Below are 17,637 nucleotides of genomic sequence, written 5' to 3' on the forward strand. Positions count from 1 at the left end.
AAAGGATGCGAGGATGGTTTAACACATCTATAAATGTAATACGTCACATAAACAGAAGCAAGGACAAAAATCACGTGATCATCTCCACTGACACACAAAAGGCCTTTGACAAAATTCAATATCCACTCCCTAAATTTACAAAAAACTTAATAGGCGTAGAAGGACCTCCTCAATCTGATGAAAGATATTTATGACAAACCAACAGCCAATACCATATTAAATGGGGAGAAGCTGACAGCTTTCCCTCTAAAATCAGGAACAAGACAAAGATGTCTGATATCACCACTCCTGTTTAATATAATTCTCAAAACATTATCCAGAGAAATAAGGCAAGACAAAGAAATGAAAAGGTACTGGATAGGAAAGAAAGAAGTTAAATTATCATTTGCAGATGACATGATCCTCTACAAAGACCCAAAAATTCCACCAAAACACTCCTAGAATTAGGAGCCAAACTGAGCTGCTTACCAGGATACAAAGTCAACACTCAAGCGCTGGGGATTTAGCTCAGTGGTTCTGCCACCTGCCTCGCAAGCACAAGGTCCTAAGCTCAACCTCTGGTACCAAAAAAATAGAAAGTACAAAGTCAACACACAAAAACCAACAGCAGTCCTGAACACCAACCTAGCATGAAAGCAATTAGGGAAACAAGACTTCTCACAATAGCATCAAGAGAAATTACATACCTATGAATTAACCTAACCAAAGAAGTGAAAGACCTCTACAATGAAAAACAAAGTACTCTGAAAAAGGAGATAGAAAAGAATACCAGAAAATGGAGAGATATTCCCTCTTCCTGGATAGGAAGAAACAACATAGTCCCAAAATGGCTATACTTCCAAAACTGATTTACATATTTAACGCAGGTAGGGCTGGGGCTTTAGCTCAGTGGCACTGCACCTGCCTCACAAGTGCAAGGTCCTGAGTTTGATCCCCGGTACCAAAAAAAAAAAAAGTGTTTAACACAGGTCCCAATCACAATACCAATAGCATTCCTCACAGAACTAAAAAAAAACCCTAAAATTCTTATAGAACCAGAAGTGACCTAGAATAGCAAAAGCACTTCTGCACAATAAGACCAAGGCAGGAAGAATCACAATCCTCGACTTCAAGTTATACTAAAAAGCTACAATGATATAAAACAGCATGGTATTGGCAAACAAACAAACAAAAAAAAATGTGGATTAATGAACAGAGTAGAGAATGCAGAAAAAACTCCAAGCACATTCAGCTACCTGATCTTTTAACAAAGGGTGAAAAACTTACACTGGAGGAAAGATGGCCTCTTTAACAAATGGTTCTGGGAAAACTAGCTACCTCCACGCAGAAGATTGAATCTAGACTCATGTCTCTCACCATGCAATAATCTAAAGTCAAAATAGATGAAAGATCTAAATACTAAAACAGAAACATTTAATCTGCTTAAAAACAGGTAAAACTCCTGAAGACATAGGTGTAAGCAAGGACTTTCTGAACAGAATCCCAACTGCACAAGAGATAACACCAAGAATTGACAAATGGGATCATATCAAATTAAAGTTTCAGCACAGCAAAGAAAACCAACAAAGTGAAGAGACAAGCTACAGAATGGGAAAATTTTTTGCCAACTATTTCTTGGGCAGAGGACTAATATCCAAACTGTATGAAAAACTCAAAAAAACTGGACACCCCTAAAAATAACCCAAACAGAAAATGGGCAACTCAAATGAACAGACACATCTCAAAAGAAAAAATACAAATGGCCAATAAATAAATGAAAAAATGTTCAACATGGCTGGCCATTAAAGAGATGCAAATTAAAACCACACTGAAATCCCATTCTATTCCAGAAAAAAAGGCTATCATCAAGAAATCAGATAAAGGGCTGGGGATTTAGTTCAGTGGTTCTGCAGCCTGCTGCTCAAGCACAAGGACCCGAGGAGTTCGATCCCCTGTACCAAAAAAAGAAAAAAAAAGAAATCACATAAATACTGGCAAAGCTGGGGAGGGGCACCCTTCTTCATTGTTGCAGGGATTATTAACTAGTTCAACCATTGTGGAGATTTCTCAAAAACTAAAACTAGAAATTCCTTTTGACTCAGCTATTCCCCTCCTAGTTATTGTCCCCAGAGAGTTAAAGACATCATATTACACTAATACATGCACACCCATGTTTATAGCTGCACAATTCACAATAACTAAATCTTACAAGAGGCCTACATGCCCATCAACAAATGAATGGATAAAGAAAACGTGGTATATATACATAATGGAGTACTACTCTGCCATAAGGAAAGATAAACTTCAGTCATTCATAGGAAAATGGATGCACCTTGAGACCACAATGTTAAGGGAAATAAATCAGGCACATAAGCTTAAATATCACATGGCTTCTCTTATATGAGAAACTCAAAATATAAATAAAGAGCAAACTAAAATATATAATAGGGGAAAAGATGGGAGGGGAAAAAAGAAAATGCAGTCAGGAGGGAAGGGGACTTAAAAGAATTAAAATGTGCTGTATACATGTACCAATTCCTCATGATGAATGTAATCACTATGTACTACAAACACGGACTTGAAAGACCCCACACAGGAGCATCACCATCTCGAATGAGCTCATCCGCCTTCTTACAGAAGTGTAGGTTTCATTTTACTCAGGTCACAGAGGACATGTCATCAGGTCACAGAGGATATGTCAGCAGGTTATGAGTAGTCCCCCAAGGCCATGTCAGCAGACCACAAAGGTCACATAAGCAAGCCACAAGCTTACCATTTTTCCAACACACATCCTCAAAAGTCCACCAAAATATGCTATAAAAAAGCCTCTTAGCCCGTAAGAGATACCATCTCCATTCTACTCACACAAAGAGATTCCTCTCAGGTTTAGCAAATAAACCTGCTTCGACTGTTGAGTTGGCATCCCTCCTTCCTACTCACAGGGCACTGAACCTGGGAGCAGGAACTGAGAGCAGGAACCAATAGGCAGCAGCAACCTAGGAAGCAATGGTCAGTGGCAGCTCATCCAGGCTTACTCCTAGATGCTGAGAGCCTCCTGTTTCTCATCCCATTTCCCCTCCTTCCCAAAGAGTTTGTTGCATGGACTCAATTGCCCTCTATAGCACAACTGAGAAGGATCTGGCCACTCACTGTGGTGAGCCTTCCAAACCTCAGGGGGCAACTTTCAAACCCTGACTGCCCAGCCGGGTAACCAACTCTCCCTTCCCTTCACCAAAACCCTCCTTATAACGAACTCTAGTCCTGGGACCATCCTGCCGTACCTCAAACCAATCACTCACCACCAGCTACTAATCCATCACCACTCCTACCACCAGCTACTAATCCATCACCACTCCTAGGAGGATAAGATTGTACCCCAATCAACTTGGTGCCTGGAGAAAGCCAACCTACTGTCCCCCTTTTTCCTTGCTAACCCTTTTAACTTCTTCCCCATTCTCTATTTGAGAACACCACAAAAAAAGGGGCCTTCCTGCACTCTGACTGGGAAAGATGCTTCCTTTGTGCATGCAGGACAATCTCCTCCGGGAGCCCACAGACCCAAGTCAGGAGGCTGTTTGCAGGAAGACATATCAGAGACCCATCTCTCAACCCCAGCCACCTTTCTTACTTCCCCTCAATGGGCAATTCTCCTCAAAAACATCAACAGACATTGCCCTCAGCTATCTCTTGAATAATCTTTCCAAACTGGGACTGAAAGGAGACATTAAACCAAAAAATTACTTTTTTACTCCACTTCAATGTGGCCCCAGGACAGACTTGATAATGGTTCATGCTGGCCAGCTAAGGGTACTTTTGATACCCAAATTCTCTGAGACCTTGATAACTTCCTCCAGAGAATTTGCAAATGTTCCCTACATATAAGCCTTTTTTACCCTCTGTGAGCAACCTTCCCTCTATCCTACTCTCTCGTTGCTCCAAATTCTTCTTGCCAAACAAAAAATCCTACCCCCACAAAAACTTCTATCCCCAGACTGGGGATTTAGCTCAGTGGTTCTGCCGCCTGCCTTGCAAGCACAAGGTCCCAAGCTCAATCTCTGTACCAAAAAAAAAACTTCTATCCCCACTCCTAACTCAACAATATCATGCCCTTACCCCCCACACACACATACCTTCCCACTGATGAATTCGCTCCTGATGATGATACCATAGTGTTTCTTCCCACTTCCTCAACAACCTCAACCAGACCCACAACTTCCCAACCAACAGCCCCTCCCTTCTCCAAGTGTTCCTTCTCTTCAACATCTGACAGCTTGCTCCACCTCTTCCAACCCAGTCCTCTCCTCTCCCTCAGACACTCTCTTGCACTCTTTCTCAATCAATACTTCCCCAGATGAGAAGTGTCTCATCCCATCCTACCCTTTCACGAGGTAGCAGGTGTGAAGGGGCCCACTCACATTCACATTTCTTTCTCAATTACTGATCTAGAACATTTCCAACAAAGAATGGGGTCCTTCTCAGAAAATCCCGATAAATTCAGAAAAGAATTCCTTCTACTCACTCAAATGTACAACCTCACTTAGGGAGATATTTACCTTATCCTCCTGTCTACCCTTACTGATGAGAAAAGGGAGTGTATTTGGCAGACAGCTGAAAACCACGTCAATGATCTCTACGGCACACTGAGGCAGTTCGAGCAGTCTCAGGGCTAAACCCCAAGAACCCAAGTAAACATATTAACTTGGCTACTCTGGGAGGACAGATCCAAACATGATCACTTGCCCCTGGCAGGAATGGAAAAAAAAATAAACAGATCAATTATGAGTGCCTTAGAGAAATCACTTGGGTGCAGATAAAAATCCAGCCCTCTTTATGAACCACCTTTAAGAGGCCATGATTATACAAATAGCAACCCTAACTCTCCTGAAGGCTAATTCCTCTATACCTCCACTTCATCTCCTAATCTTATCCAGACACCTGCAAAAAGCTCCAAAAATTGAAAAAACAGACTCCCAAACACCACAGAAGGAGCTTATAGATATTGTCTTTAAAGATTTCAACAACCAAGATGAGGAACAGAGAACTCCAAAAGAAAATCAGACTAATATCAAATCATGGTCTTCCTAGTTCAACCCCCAGCAAAAAACTCCCCCAAAGGCTCCACCTCACACTTATCTAGCAACTGTTTTCACTGGGGCAATCCAGGCCACTAAGCAAAAGTTTGCCCTAATCCCAGGCCTCCTACAAAGTTATGTCTGAACTGTGGACAGTGGGGTCACTGAAAAATGGATTGTCCTCTGGAGAAGTCAGCCCCTCCCCTAAGATCTCTTCCCTCCAGGCAACCTGACATATCTGAGAAGATCTGGTGGCCATCGTGGCCTTATCTTCAGCTGCTGACTGATGTGGCCCATACCCCAAGATCCCCTCCACAATATCATCAATGGATCCACCGGTAACAATATGGTGGCCAAAAACAGGTTTCCTTTCTGGTCAACTCAGGGGCCAGCCACTCTGTCCTTCCTGAATATTTTGGACCTTTGTTCCCCTCCTCCATCTCGATTGTTGGGCCTAAAAGAAATGCCCGCCAAGACTCCATCCTTATACTGTTCTTTAAGCCATATAACTTTCACTCACTTTTTCTTGTTAATCCTCCCTGCCCCATGCTGCTTTTGGGAAGAAATAGCCTCCATCAATTGCAGGCATCTGTATATGTTCCCTCACTTCCTTCTGAGCTCTTCTTTACCCTACCAGTCAAACCCAGCCAGCAAATGGCTGGCTGGCTATTTGCACTGCCAGCTGGAAACATCCTCTAGATTACTGCCTATTTATCCAAACAGCTCAACCTTGTAATAAAAGGTTGGCCTCTCTGTTTACAGATCTTAGTATCAGCTGCACTCCTTATCACTGAGGCCCAAGATTATTCTCCAACAGCCCATACAGGTACACTCTTCACACAACCTCTCCAACCTTCTCAGCCATTATCCTTTAACCCTTCCCTCTCCAACCTGAGTTCAAGTCCTATACTCTCCACTCTTACAACCCTCGGTTACCTTCTGCTGTCTGCCCTAAACCCTGCCGACCTCCTCCCAATACCTGACTGCCCAGACTCCACCCCTCAACATGAGTGCACTGAGCTCCTTGATTTTACTCTTACCCACTTCCATTATTCAATCTTGGAACATATTCCAGGGTCCCCCAACTAGTTTATTGATGGAAGCGCTTCAAAGACCATCATTCCAAGGCAGTGTACGCCATCAATGACAGGTACCATGATAGCCAATCCCCACAAGAAGTAATCAAGGCAACACCCCTCCCCACAGGGCAACTTCACAGCAGGCAGAACTCATTGCACTCAGTAGAGCTCTCACTCTTACAAAAGATAAAACCATCAATATTTTTACACAGACTCCAAATATGCACATAATATTCCACACTCAAATGCCCAAATATGGTGTGAAAGGGCATCCTAACTACCAAAAATAATCCCTATACAAAATAGGTCCCTAATTCAAGACCTTCTAGAAGTAGCTCTTCTACCTCATAGAGCCACTTCATTGCAAGGGCCATCACAGGCCTAACTCACAGGATAAACATCTCAAGACGTATCATTTGTGGAAATAACAAGGCTGATAGAGCAGCAAAACAGGCAGCAAGCAACCCTCTCTCCATCACCCACTTCCTGTTCCCTCTTATAACTTTCTACCCACCCCAAGAAATAATTCTACTCAAAGAACAGGGGGCACAACAAGGGGAACAGTGATGGTTTCTCCATGAAAAATTGGTCCTTCCTGAAAGTTTACAAAACAAATTCCTTTCATCTTCCTATGACAGTTCCATGCCCAAACATTCCCTCTGCTCCAATTCCTATAACCTCACATAAATCTCAGCTCTAGTTTTAGGACCTCGCTGCAAAAGATTTTATTGCCCAGTGCTCCATATGTTAAACCACCAACCCCTAGAGCAGCCTCAAACCTCCCTTCCCTACCCAAAAATTTTGAGGATCCCTCCCCAGTACTAACTGGCAAATAGATTTTACTCACATGTGTCCCATAAAAAAATAAAAATAAATTTTAAAAAAGTTTTAAAAGATACCTCCTCCTCCTAGTCAACACCTTCTCAGAATGGATACAGACCTTTCCTACATCAAAAAACTATCCTCCACAGTAGCACATATACTACTCACTGAAATCATCCCCTGCTTTGGACTCCCAACCTCTACCCAAACCAATAATGAACCTGAATTTACCTCACAGATCATCTAACAGATAGCCTCATCCTCCCTAAATATAACCTGGAAGTTCCACATCCACATCAACCCTAATCTTCGAGTAAGGTCAAAAACATTTACCACAGGCCAGGGATTTAGCTCAGTGGTTCCAGCACCTACCTTGCAAGTTCAAGATCCCAATTTCGATCCTTGGTACCAAAAAAAAAAAAAAAAAAGACCAATCACCTTCTTTTTTTTTTTAATCTGTACAAAGGATCAAACTCGGGACCCTGTGCTTGTGAGGCAGGCAGTGGCACCACTGAGCTAAATCCCTGGCCGGCTAATCACCTTCTTAAACAGAGGCTGTTGATCAAGTTTTCCTCCAGGTCCACTTAGACTAAACTAAACTTCTACCCTTATCCTTTTTCAACGTTTCCTTTTTTCAAGGTATCCTTTTTCAGGTTTCTTCCCCGCAAAACTCTTATGCTCAGCTCCTTCGAGATTCTATATGGAGGCCTCTCATTGCCTTCACATTCTGTACCTCCAATTCAAACCTACAGACCCCTATTTCAATTTCCTTACTTAACACCCTTAAGCATCTCATTTAGAACTATACTGACTCCACTCTATCATTTATGCATTATGAATAGCTGACAATAAGGAGACATCTTTTTTGTCTTTCCATTTCATAATGCAGACTTTTTCTCTCTGATATGCTAACATTTCTCCCTTTTTCAGTTTTTTCTTTTGCAGTTCTTTTGGCACTTCCTTCCTATTCAGTGTCAGTGTCCCAGATATGTTCATTTTGTACTGTAAAAGAATATCACTGAGTTCTGGAGTAACTGATGTACTTACATTAAGTGTTTTCATAGACTGTAGCACAAAATTATGTTATTTTTCACAAATAAAATAAACACAAATTAGTAAAAGAAAATAACCGGAATTTATTAGATTTTACTAGAAACAAACATCAAAGTTGAATGCAAAGTTGTAAATGAGGGGCCAGAGATTTAGCTCAGTGGTTCCGGCGCCTGCCTCTCAAGCGCAAGGTCCCGAGTTCGATCCCCGGTATCAAAAAAAAAAAAAAATTTGTAAATGAAAAAGTATGCAAAAAGGGCCAGAGATTTAGCTCAGTGGTTTTGCCACCTGCGCAAGCACAAGGACCAGAGTTTGATCCCCGGTACCAAAAAAAAAAAAGTATGCAAAATACAGTTGACATAAAACAAATAAAAACATTCAAATGTGTCTCACGCAAACAAGAATCTACTGTTTGAGGGCCAGAATCATGGGAGATATATAGATAACTTGCTGTTAGGAGGTACAGTCTGGTCAGAAGAGATGGATCACTTGGGTCATTACCTAGGTCTCTCTCCCAGGTTTCTTCCTTCTTTGCTTCTGGCCAATTGTCGCGGACAGCTTTCCTCCACTATGCCACTCTGCAATGCTGCTCCTAGCCTGGACTCAGCCAACCATGGCCTATAACAGTAAGTAAAAATAAACCTCTCCTCCTTTAAGTTGCAGGTGTCAGGTATTTTGTCCCAGAACAAGAAAGTAACCAAGACAAGTGGAAAAATACACTCATGGAAATTCCTCTAAAAGTCCTCAATTTCTTCATAATGTTCTCATCATCTCTCTAAGTGAAAATTGGTTTTTCTATCAGAACATCTCCTGCCACATAGCCCTTTTTTTTTGAGATGGGGTCTCACTATGTAGCCTAGGCTAGCCTCAAAATCCTGATCCTATCTCAGCCTCCCAAACGTTGGAATTAAAGTTGTATGCCACCACACCTGGCTCACATAACCCTTTCAAGTGAAGTGTATTAAGTCTGTCACACACCACCCTCAATATTGGAAAATGAGGCTAGTACCCTCCTTTCTCCTAGCACCACTGTCACACCATTATCCCTAAACCCTCATGAAAATTTACACTCTGATTCTCATGCTACTCAGCACTTCAGTCCTCTACCTCTACCTCTTTCTTCACTATCAGTGAACTACCTCCTGGACATGCTCCACATTCAATAAAGATATGCAGGCTACCAGTTCACAGCTCCCACAATTCTCTACATCACCACTTCTGCTACCATCCCAGTCATTTCTCACATGTATGAGTCATCTAACATCAATTCTTCAAACCCTTCATCTCCAGTAAGCAACTCTATTTACTGGACCCAGCCATTCAATCACTTCTAATTCACTTAATTATACCATTATCCATTCATTCATCAAATATTTAGTTAAGTACCTATTTGCTAGTAGAGAACACATGACAGTCACTAGCTTCATGAAATCTAGTACACATTTTTTCATGTTTTCCACAAAGATAACATGAAAAGATCTAGCTAAAGTTTATCCACATGACTACTGCATTTCCTTTCTATATCGGTCAAGTAATCACCTCAACTCTACAAAACCAGAATCATGAGCAGGGCATAATAGCGTTATGTCTGTAATCCTAGTACTCAGGAGGCTGAGGCAGGATGATCACCACAAGTTTGAGGCCAGCCTGGACTACACAGTGAGTTCAAGGCCAGCCTGAACTACATAGTGAGACTGTCTCAAAAAAAAAAAGGGGGGGGGGATCTAGCTCAGTGGTTCCACCGCCTGCCTCACAAGCACAAGGACCCAAGTTCAATCCCCAGGACCAAAAAAATAGAATGAAAGCAGGTCCCATCAGCTCAAGATAAGAAGGATAAGGGAAAGTTTAGACAACAGTCTGAGATGAGCTCGGAGTAGAGGAGAGGGTGGTCGGGCCTGGAGACCTGAGCTGTCTGCTCAGGGAAAATCAGTCACCTATAATTAATGAAATCTTCTGCAACCTAATTCTAATCACCATGTACACGAACTCCAATGGCCAAATATTTGTACTTTTAAGATTTTTTTTTTTTCTGTCAGTGTAAGGAACTATCTTGAAGTTATAGTCATTCTGTTTGGTACTCAGTGGGCTATAAGTTGGATATTTTCTGCCTTCCTAAATTTATCTTTTCCTTCCAAATGATTAAGAAATGAAAATGTTAAGTAGTTACAACTAAAACACTTTTAAGTTATCTTCACTATTTTACCCAAATGGGTACATTCCAGCCAACAGCCAAAGGGCAATTTTTTTTTTATTTTTTTATTTTTTGGTATCAGGGATAGAACTCGGGACCAGCGGCGGAACCACTGAGTTAAATCCTTGGCCCTAAGGGGGAATTTTAAAAGAGTATTTTTACAGTTTTCTGAATGGGAATAATAAAAACGGGTGGTTTATTCGTACTTTTAACTGTACCTAAAAGGAAAGAGGGAATAAAAACTCTATTGATTTGAGTATAATGATACTGAAAAAAGTAACACATAATTAAAAAGAACTAAAGTATGTATGCGTGCTCATGTGTGTATAAAACTGGATTTTGCTACTTCAAATGCAATGTGATAGACATGCATTCACGGGGCCTTTCCTCTTCAGGAATGTGAGGTGTTATGTATTTATAGCACATTATATTTACCTTCATTTTTAGAAAACAGAAATCCTGGGGCCAGGGATTTAGCTCAGTGGTTCCGGTGCCTGCCTCACAAGTGCAAGGTCCCAAGTTCGATCCCCAGTACCAAAAAAAGAGAAAGAAAATGGAAATCCTGGTAACAGGTTACACATCTTGGAGTTGTCGTCATTGTCATTTTTGTTTTAACTAGGACAAAGTGTATTGTAAGAACACTTATTTAATTAGCAGCTAATCTGCTGCTATAAATTCATCTGTTCATTAAAATGTGTTCATCCAAGGGCTGCAAACCAGATCTTGACTTCTGAGAAGCTTTCTCTGTTAAAGAATCAGCAAGTACTTCATCCAGCTTTTTGCTTTTTTCTGCTCTGAGTTTCTCTGTGGTGGGGTACAAATGTGGTTTGCAGTGGCACTAAGTGAGTAGGAAGCCAAGACTGCTTAAGTATTGATTAGTGTTGTAGCCTCATTTGGACATATGTAACAAATACACATTTGCACATATAATACGTACCCCTGAACTTTCAAAGCAAAATCATTCATTTAATATGCCCTACATTTCAGAACAATACAAGACTGAACCTGTTTAAAGTAAAAAAACCTAGAATCATTGCCTGATGTGACTTTTCCCTTTATGAGAGTTCTAAAGCTGTATTTTAAATAAACTGTTCTAAAATATTGCCACAGTTCAATATTAGATTAGAAAATAAAATACTTCTTATATTTATGTAATTTTAGAGTAGCTAAATGCCATATTATTGAATTTCACTGGTAGGAAAAACAGGAACTAGAAACAGTGATTACCTTCAGGGAAAAATGAGATGGAACAGAAGAGATTCACTTTTCACTTTTTTTCTCTTTTTTGGTACAAGGGATCGAATTCGGGACCTTCCACTTGAGAGGCAGGTGGTGAAAGAAGAGATTCACTTTTCACTAAATACTCTTTTGTGGCTTCTGATCTGGTACAAATTTTATCTTTTTTTTATATTACCTATTTTTAAAATAGTATACTTAACATTAACAATAAAAAAACTCCTTCATACTAGTAAATATTCACAGGCTACTTTGTTCTGGAAAGAATGAAATATTTCTTAAAAACCAAACCATGAAAGTAAAAAGCTCAAGATTCTTAGATTATCACATCCATCTCATCCCTCTGTTGCTATATATTATACTCAAGCAGACTATATCTATTACCCAATACTCTTGAGACATCTTCAAACAGTGATACACCTGATCGCTCCCTCCTTGAAAACTTCCTTTCCTCCACTTCTACATCACACTCCTCTGGTTTTCCTCTTTAGTCTGTGATCTCTTATCTGCTGAGTTCCTCTTCATTTTCCCATGTATTGAGAAGGCAGAAATTCTTATAAGCTTGTTCACTAATGTGTCCTCTAGGCCTAAAAGAAAACACCTAAGACCATACTTACTAACAACTGTTAAGTGAACAAATGAATGAATCAGTCCCTTGTTATGATTTATACCTAAGTGGCCTTCCAAAGGCTCATGCACTCATTAGGAGGCCTTTTGGGAGGTGACTGGATCATGGGGGCATGATATTCATCAGTGGTTTAATCCATTCATGAGTTTATGGCTAAATGTGATGTAGGGAAGTGAAGCCTGGTCAGAGGAGGTGAGTCACTGGGGAATGGCCTCGGAAGAGTGTACCCCCCCCATCCCTTGATCTCTCTCTGCTTCCTGTCTTTCATGTCATGAGCAACCCTCCATTACTATTACATCCCCTCTGCCATTACTATTCTGCCTTGGAGCCAGCCAACTATAGACTGAAACCTCTAAGAACCATGAACCAAAATAAACCTTTTCTTCTTTAACTTAAGGGTGTTGGGTGTTTTGTCCCAGCAATAAGAAAAGTAACTAAGACATGCTCCAAGGCTCAGATATTCCAATCTTTTTTCTACCTAAATTCACTCCCCTGATGATCTCACCCCCCCCTCATAATTTTACATGCCAGCTAACAATAAACCAAATATCTCATTCTTTCTAGACATCCTGCCTAAATGTCTGGTTTTTCCCCAAACATGCTCCACCAATTTCTATCTGTTACTAGTAACTTCATTCTTTGGTTCTTCAGGCCAAAAACTTTATTCTTTATGCTTCTGTTTTGTTCATATCAGATAACCAGATTCAAAACCACTTCTGTGGCGGTTAGGTTGGAACTTCAATCCCAGAGGATTGGTGAAGCACACTTCCGTGTCTGGGTAGGTCATGGAGGAATGGCGTTGGAGTCTATGTCGGGTCCCTTGCCCCTTCCACTCTTCCCTGACTCTGGTTCCCTGCCTCACCCTTCTGCCATAATGTCTCTGCCTTGGAGCCAGGTGATCACAGGCTGAAACTGTGAGCAAATTAACCCTTTCCTCCTTTAATTTGCAGGTGTCGGGTATTGCGGCCAGCAACAGGAAAGCTAATACAACTTCTTACCACTTCATTTTGCTATAACCTTAGTCAAAGCCTCTCTCACCTGAAATAGTGCAATAGAAGCACCTGAGTAATGATCTTCTATCTTACTTGTAGGTTGCACCACTGGTCTAAGGCTCCACAAAGTAATCAGAGCCATTCTTTTGAAACATCAATCAGATTATGTCATTCCTCGGCTACAAACTCCACAATGGCTCCCCAACCATAATCAAACAGACACCATCCAATGACCTACAAGCCTCCTAAACCTCTATCTCCATATTCCTTGTCCTTTTTTCTTGCTTCATTTGTCTTCATGGCATTTATCAACTCTTAATACATGTGCACAGTTCATTCCTTTAGTTATTTTATCATCTGCCTCCTCAACTAAAATAAAAGCTGCATCAAGATTCAGATTTTTGGGGTGGGGATTTAGCTCACCGGTTCTACCGAATGCCTTGCAAGAAGGACCCGAGTTCGATCCCCCATACCAAAAAAAAAAAAAATTAGAACATTTAAAAAAAAAATGTTGTTAGCTTTGTTCATTGTTATATTGCCAACATCTAGAAATCTTGTACATAATACTTGCTCAACATCTATTCATTAAATGAATGAATAAATAGTACTTACAGTAGAAAATTCAATAGATGTTAGCAAACCCACTAACTGCTCTAACTACATGAGTTAACTCACTTAAACATCCTAAGACGTTAGGTACTACAGTTTTTATTTCCATTCTAAAAATGAAGAAATAAAGGCACAGGTTAAGATTAAGAAATTAAGGTTGAGCCTGCCTTCGCAAGGGCAAGGTCCCGAGTTCAATCCCTGGTACCGAAACAAAATTTTAAAACAACACAAAAAACCATTAAGAAATTAAGGTTGAGCCAGGGATTTAGCTCAGTGGTTCCACCACCTGCCTTGCAAGCTCAAGGTCCCCAGTTCGATCCCTGGTACCAAAAAAAAAAAGAAATTAAGGTTGAACAGTTTGACGAGGTCATATAATGGCAGAGGCAGGACTTGAACTCAGGCACTGATGCTAGAGCCCACACTCCAAGATACTGGAATACTGGAGGATCATAATCACTATGCTAAACTTTATTGTATTGTATTGTTCTGAAAATTGCTAATCAAGGTACCTGTTATCATTTGATTAACCTGAGACTTAGTTCCCTGATCTCTCCCCATCAATGTTCCTGGTAAAATATGTGTAAAATGCACATTTAACAGCTCTCATACTACTTCTAAAAGCATAAAAATGGAGTAAAACAGAGCAACTATTGAGAGCCTTCACTTTCTAAGTTTCCAGTATTCATGCTGAATTAACCAACTGTCATTTATGACTAGCAAAGAAGAAAAGAACATCTCAGTAATGCAAAAAGAATATCATAGAAATGAATGCCAAGCAGTATTTCCTCAAAAATAAAGCGTATGATATTTGGTACAAGAACTTTTAACCAGGTCTCCAAAAAGGTTGCTTCTATCTTAGATTTCTCCTTAAATTATATGATTTCATTCCTATGAGGAGAAGAATCACATGTCACTGTCAACCACGCAAATGTCGCTTTAGGAATGTACACTCAGAAGTTTCACCCAATATCACAGTTCCTATTTGTGCCAATTAATCAAATCAAAGTATAATTTAAAAAGCAAAACTAAATATGCGTATTTTAAATTTTCCTCCCAAATGGTCCAAAATCAAAAGTACTATACCAACCTATCATTCAATCTGTCTGAATATACCTAATTTAATCTTTTATTCATAATTACAAATTGGAGCACACACTTTCTCACTTAATAGATATTATATCCTCTGCTTCCTTTAAGTTTCTACAACCAAAAGTATTTGGAGAAGATAATCATCTACTAGGGCTGGGGATTTAGCTCAGTGGTTCTGGCGCCTGCCTGGCAAGCACAAGGTCCCAAGTTCGATTCCCCAGTACCAGAAAAAAAAAAAAAGAAAGAAATGGAGGATAATAGTCTACTCATTAAATAAATACATAAAAAAACCAATGATCTGCAACTATTGAAATTAATCTGTATATTTCTCTTTTGGGTTACAGGAAAGCACTTCCCTGGCAATATTCCCAAATAAATTGAGAAAGCATTGGGAAAATACTTAAATTCCATTTCATGACAGTCTCTCTTCCTCCATAAATAAATTAAGTCATTGCTACTTCCACCGGTTACATAATACATGTCTACGATAGGACCTGTTTTCTGAACAAGAAATAGCTTATATGACACTGATAGGTAAGGTTTGTGAATACTGTAATTGAGTAGGAAATACAAATCCAAAAAAGAAGATTCAAATTTACTGTGCTAAGTTGTGAAATACTGATGTGAAGAACAGTAAACATTCTTTACTCTCAGTAATATCTCCCAACAAAGTTAGACACATGCTCTCAAAATGTCATTAAAGGGCCGGGGATTTAGCTCAGTGGTTCCGGCGCCTGCCTAGAAAGCACAAGGTCCCGAGTTTGATCCCCAGTACCGGAAAAAAAAAAAAAAAGACATGCTCAAAATGTCATTAAAGAGCATTTTAAAAGTACTGTAACTTGATTCCAAGAATACTGGGAAACTGAGGGATCAACCTACCAAAACAAAAAATCAATTTTGAGCCGGGGATTTAGCTCAGTGGTTCCAGGGCCTGCCTTGGAAGTGCAAGGTCATGAGTCTGATCCCCGGTGGAAAAAAAAAAAAAAAATCAATTTTATTTTTTAAAGTTTTAATAAAAATTGCAATAAATACACCAGCAACTGGGAAATAATCTCCTAGAATTCAGGGTTAAACACAAATGTCCAGATATCAAAGTCTACCGAAAAGATGTAAAAGACAGCTAGGAAAACATATAAGAACTTGTCGTACAATCAGCTCCAACAGAAATGTTCAAACTGTTCATTTTATCCACCCAAAGGAGTCAACTACAACCACCTGTAACTACCAGAAATGTGTCGTCCAAAGAAAGCAACCACCTGAGTCTCAGGCTTAGGGGGACAGAATAAAGCCTATTTTTTAAAAAAGTGGTATAAAGAGACCTTTAACGCACAAGGACAAAAAAGAAAGTAAAGTAGGAGAGGAGAGAAGGAGAGAAGAAAGGAAAAAGAAATTTTTAAACCTGGAAAATACCTTTAGGGAACTAATCATTAGACCTAATGGTGGCTGCCAGAATGAAGTTTAAACCCGACATCTCCTTGGGTGTAAAACTTCAGATCCATCCATGCTCACAATCTAGCCACCCAGTCAAAGCAAAAGGTTTAACTTCCCTCCGGGAACCCCTACTCACCCCGCTAGAAGAAAAATAAGCAGAATCAAACCCTAAAGTAGTAATCTAAAATCCATACAACAGATCTCGAAGGCAACATCCACAGATCATCTTCCTTTAGAAATACAACCCTACATCTTCTATCCCACCATTTCCAAAAGAATAAAAAATAAGAAAAAAGAGGATCATCCTCAACATTTTACATTAGCCTTCTGCACCCACAGATCCACCTTGACCGCACCCCAACCTCGGGACTCCCAGATTTCTTGTTTTCCCACTACCCTTGCCCGTAACATCACGCCCCACAACCTTCCGCCCGCCGTCCTCCACGCGCCCGGAGCCCCCACCTCCTCCTCCAGCCTGGGGTCCCCGCCGCTGCTGCTTCAGATCCCGCCCCACCCCGGAGCCTGCAGGGTGGAGCCCGCCGGTGGGCTGCCCGGTCTGTGTGGGCACACCCCACCCACCTCACCCCACCCCAGCCAACCCTTGGGACCTCCCCATCCCCCGGCCGGCTGCGGAGGGGGAGGGGTCCCAAGCCTCACCTACAGCTCCGCCCCTCCCCGGGGGCGCGCTGCCCTGCCCAGTCAGGGCCGGAGCAAGGAGCTGGTGAGAACAGGCGAACCCCTCAGTGCCAGCGGCAGGCGAAAGGCGACAGGTCCCGCCCGACTCCCAGTACCGCAGCCACCTCACCAGCCTTCGGGCGACCGCTGCTGCTGCCCCTGCCGCGGCTACTGCCTACGCCGACGCCGCCGCCACTGCCGCTCCTGCGCCGACTCTACCACAGACGGCGCCACAGGCACAGCACAGTCCGGCGCCCGCGACGTCACCGCGCCCCGCCCCCTGCGCGAGACACCTAGACCCGCCCCTGCCAGGCGTGCGACGCCGGACTCCGCCTCCAATTTACGCGGACCGCTTCGCTTTCCCCCACTCCCAGAGGGTGGTGCAGAGATTTGCAGGCCTGGCCCTCTCAAGGGGGAAAGGCAAGGAGGCCGCGGGGCGACAGGTGGTAACTGGGCGCCCAAACTAGTCGCGGGCGCGCTGCATAGACACGTACACAGCGCCCTTCGCACGCAGCCACACGACCTCTGCGGCCCCTGGAGGGTAGTACCCGACAGTCTCTGGCGGGAGTCCGTAAGTGGGAGCGAGGAGCGGCGGCGTTTGGCTCCTACTGCTTGCCGTAGGAAGTGGATTGCTAGAAGCCAAGGACTCCACTCGCCTGTTTCCCAAACTTCCAAGCCGCTCCACCCCCACGGCCCGGAACCGCAGCCACCCTAGGGAGTTGTGCTGGGATTGACGCTGGAGTCACGGCTGCAGTGGGCCGCGGTTTTCTGAAGGAAGTTGGAT

At 41.9% G+C, this 17,637-nt stretch overlaps 1 protein-coding gene across 27 annotated transcripts in view; it reads right to left on the reverse strand.

The window, feature by feature from the left end:
- Positions 1-17,371, reverse strand: part of Erc1 (ELKS/RAB6-interacting/CAST family member 1) — a 510,100-nt gene extending 492,729 nt beyond the window's left edge. For 15 of the 27 annotated variants that reach the window (XR_015439770.1, XR_015439760.1, XR_015439764.1 and 12 more), the window contains exon 1: positions 16,984-17,122. The gene's annotated coding sequence lies outside the window, so the exon portion shown is untranslated. Of the gene's footprint in view, positions 1-16,640; positions 16,736-16,835; positions 17,123-17,347 lie in introns of those variants that run through there. The other 12 variants (XM_087182800.1, XM_087182743.1, XM_087182771.1 and 9 more) reach the window with 11 other exon arrangements.
- Positions 17,372-17,637: the final 266 nt, after the last annotated feature.

This window comes from Heterocephalus glaber, unplaced genomic scaffold (genome assembly GCF_053883595.1).
Source record: "Heterocephalus glaber isolate CG9 unplaced genomic scaffold, H.glaber_assembly_v1.0 deba00000281, whole genome shotgun sequence".
Taxonomy (NCBI): domain Eukaryota; kingdom Metazoa; phylum Chordata; class Mammalia; order Rodentia; family Bathyergidae; genus Heterocephalus; species Heterocephalus glaber.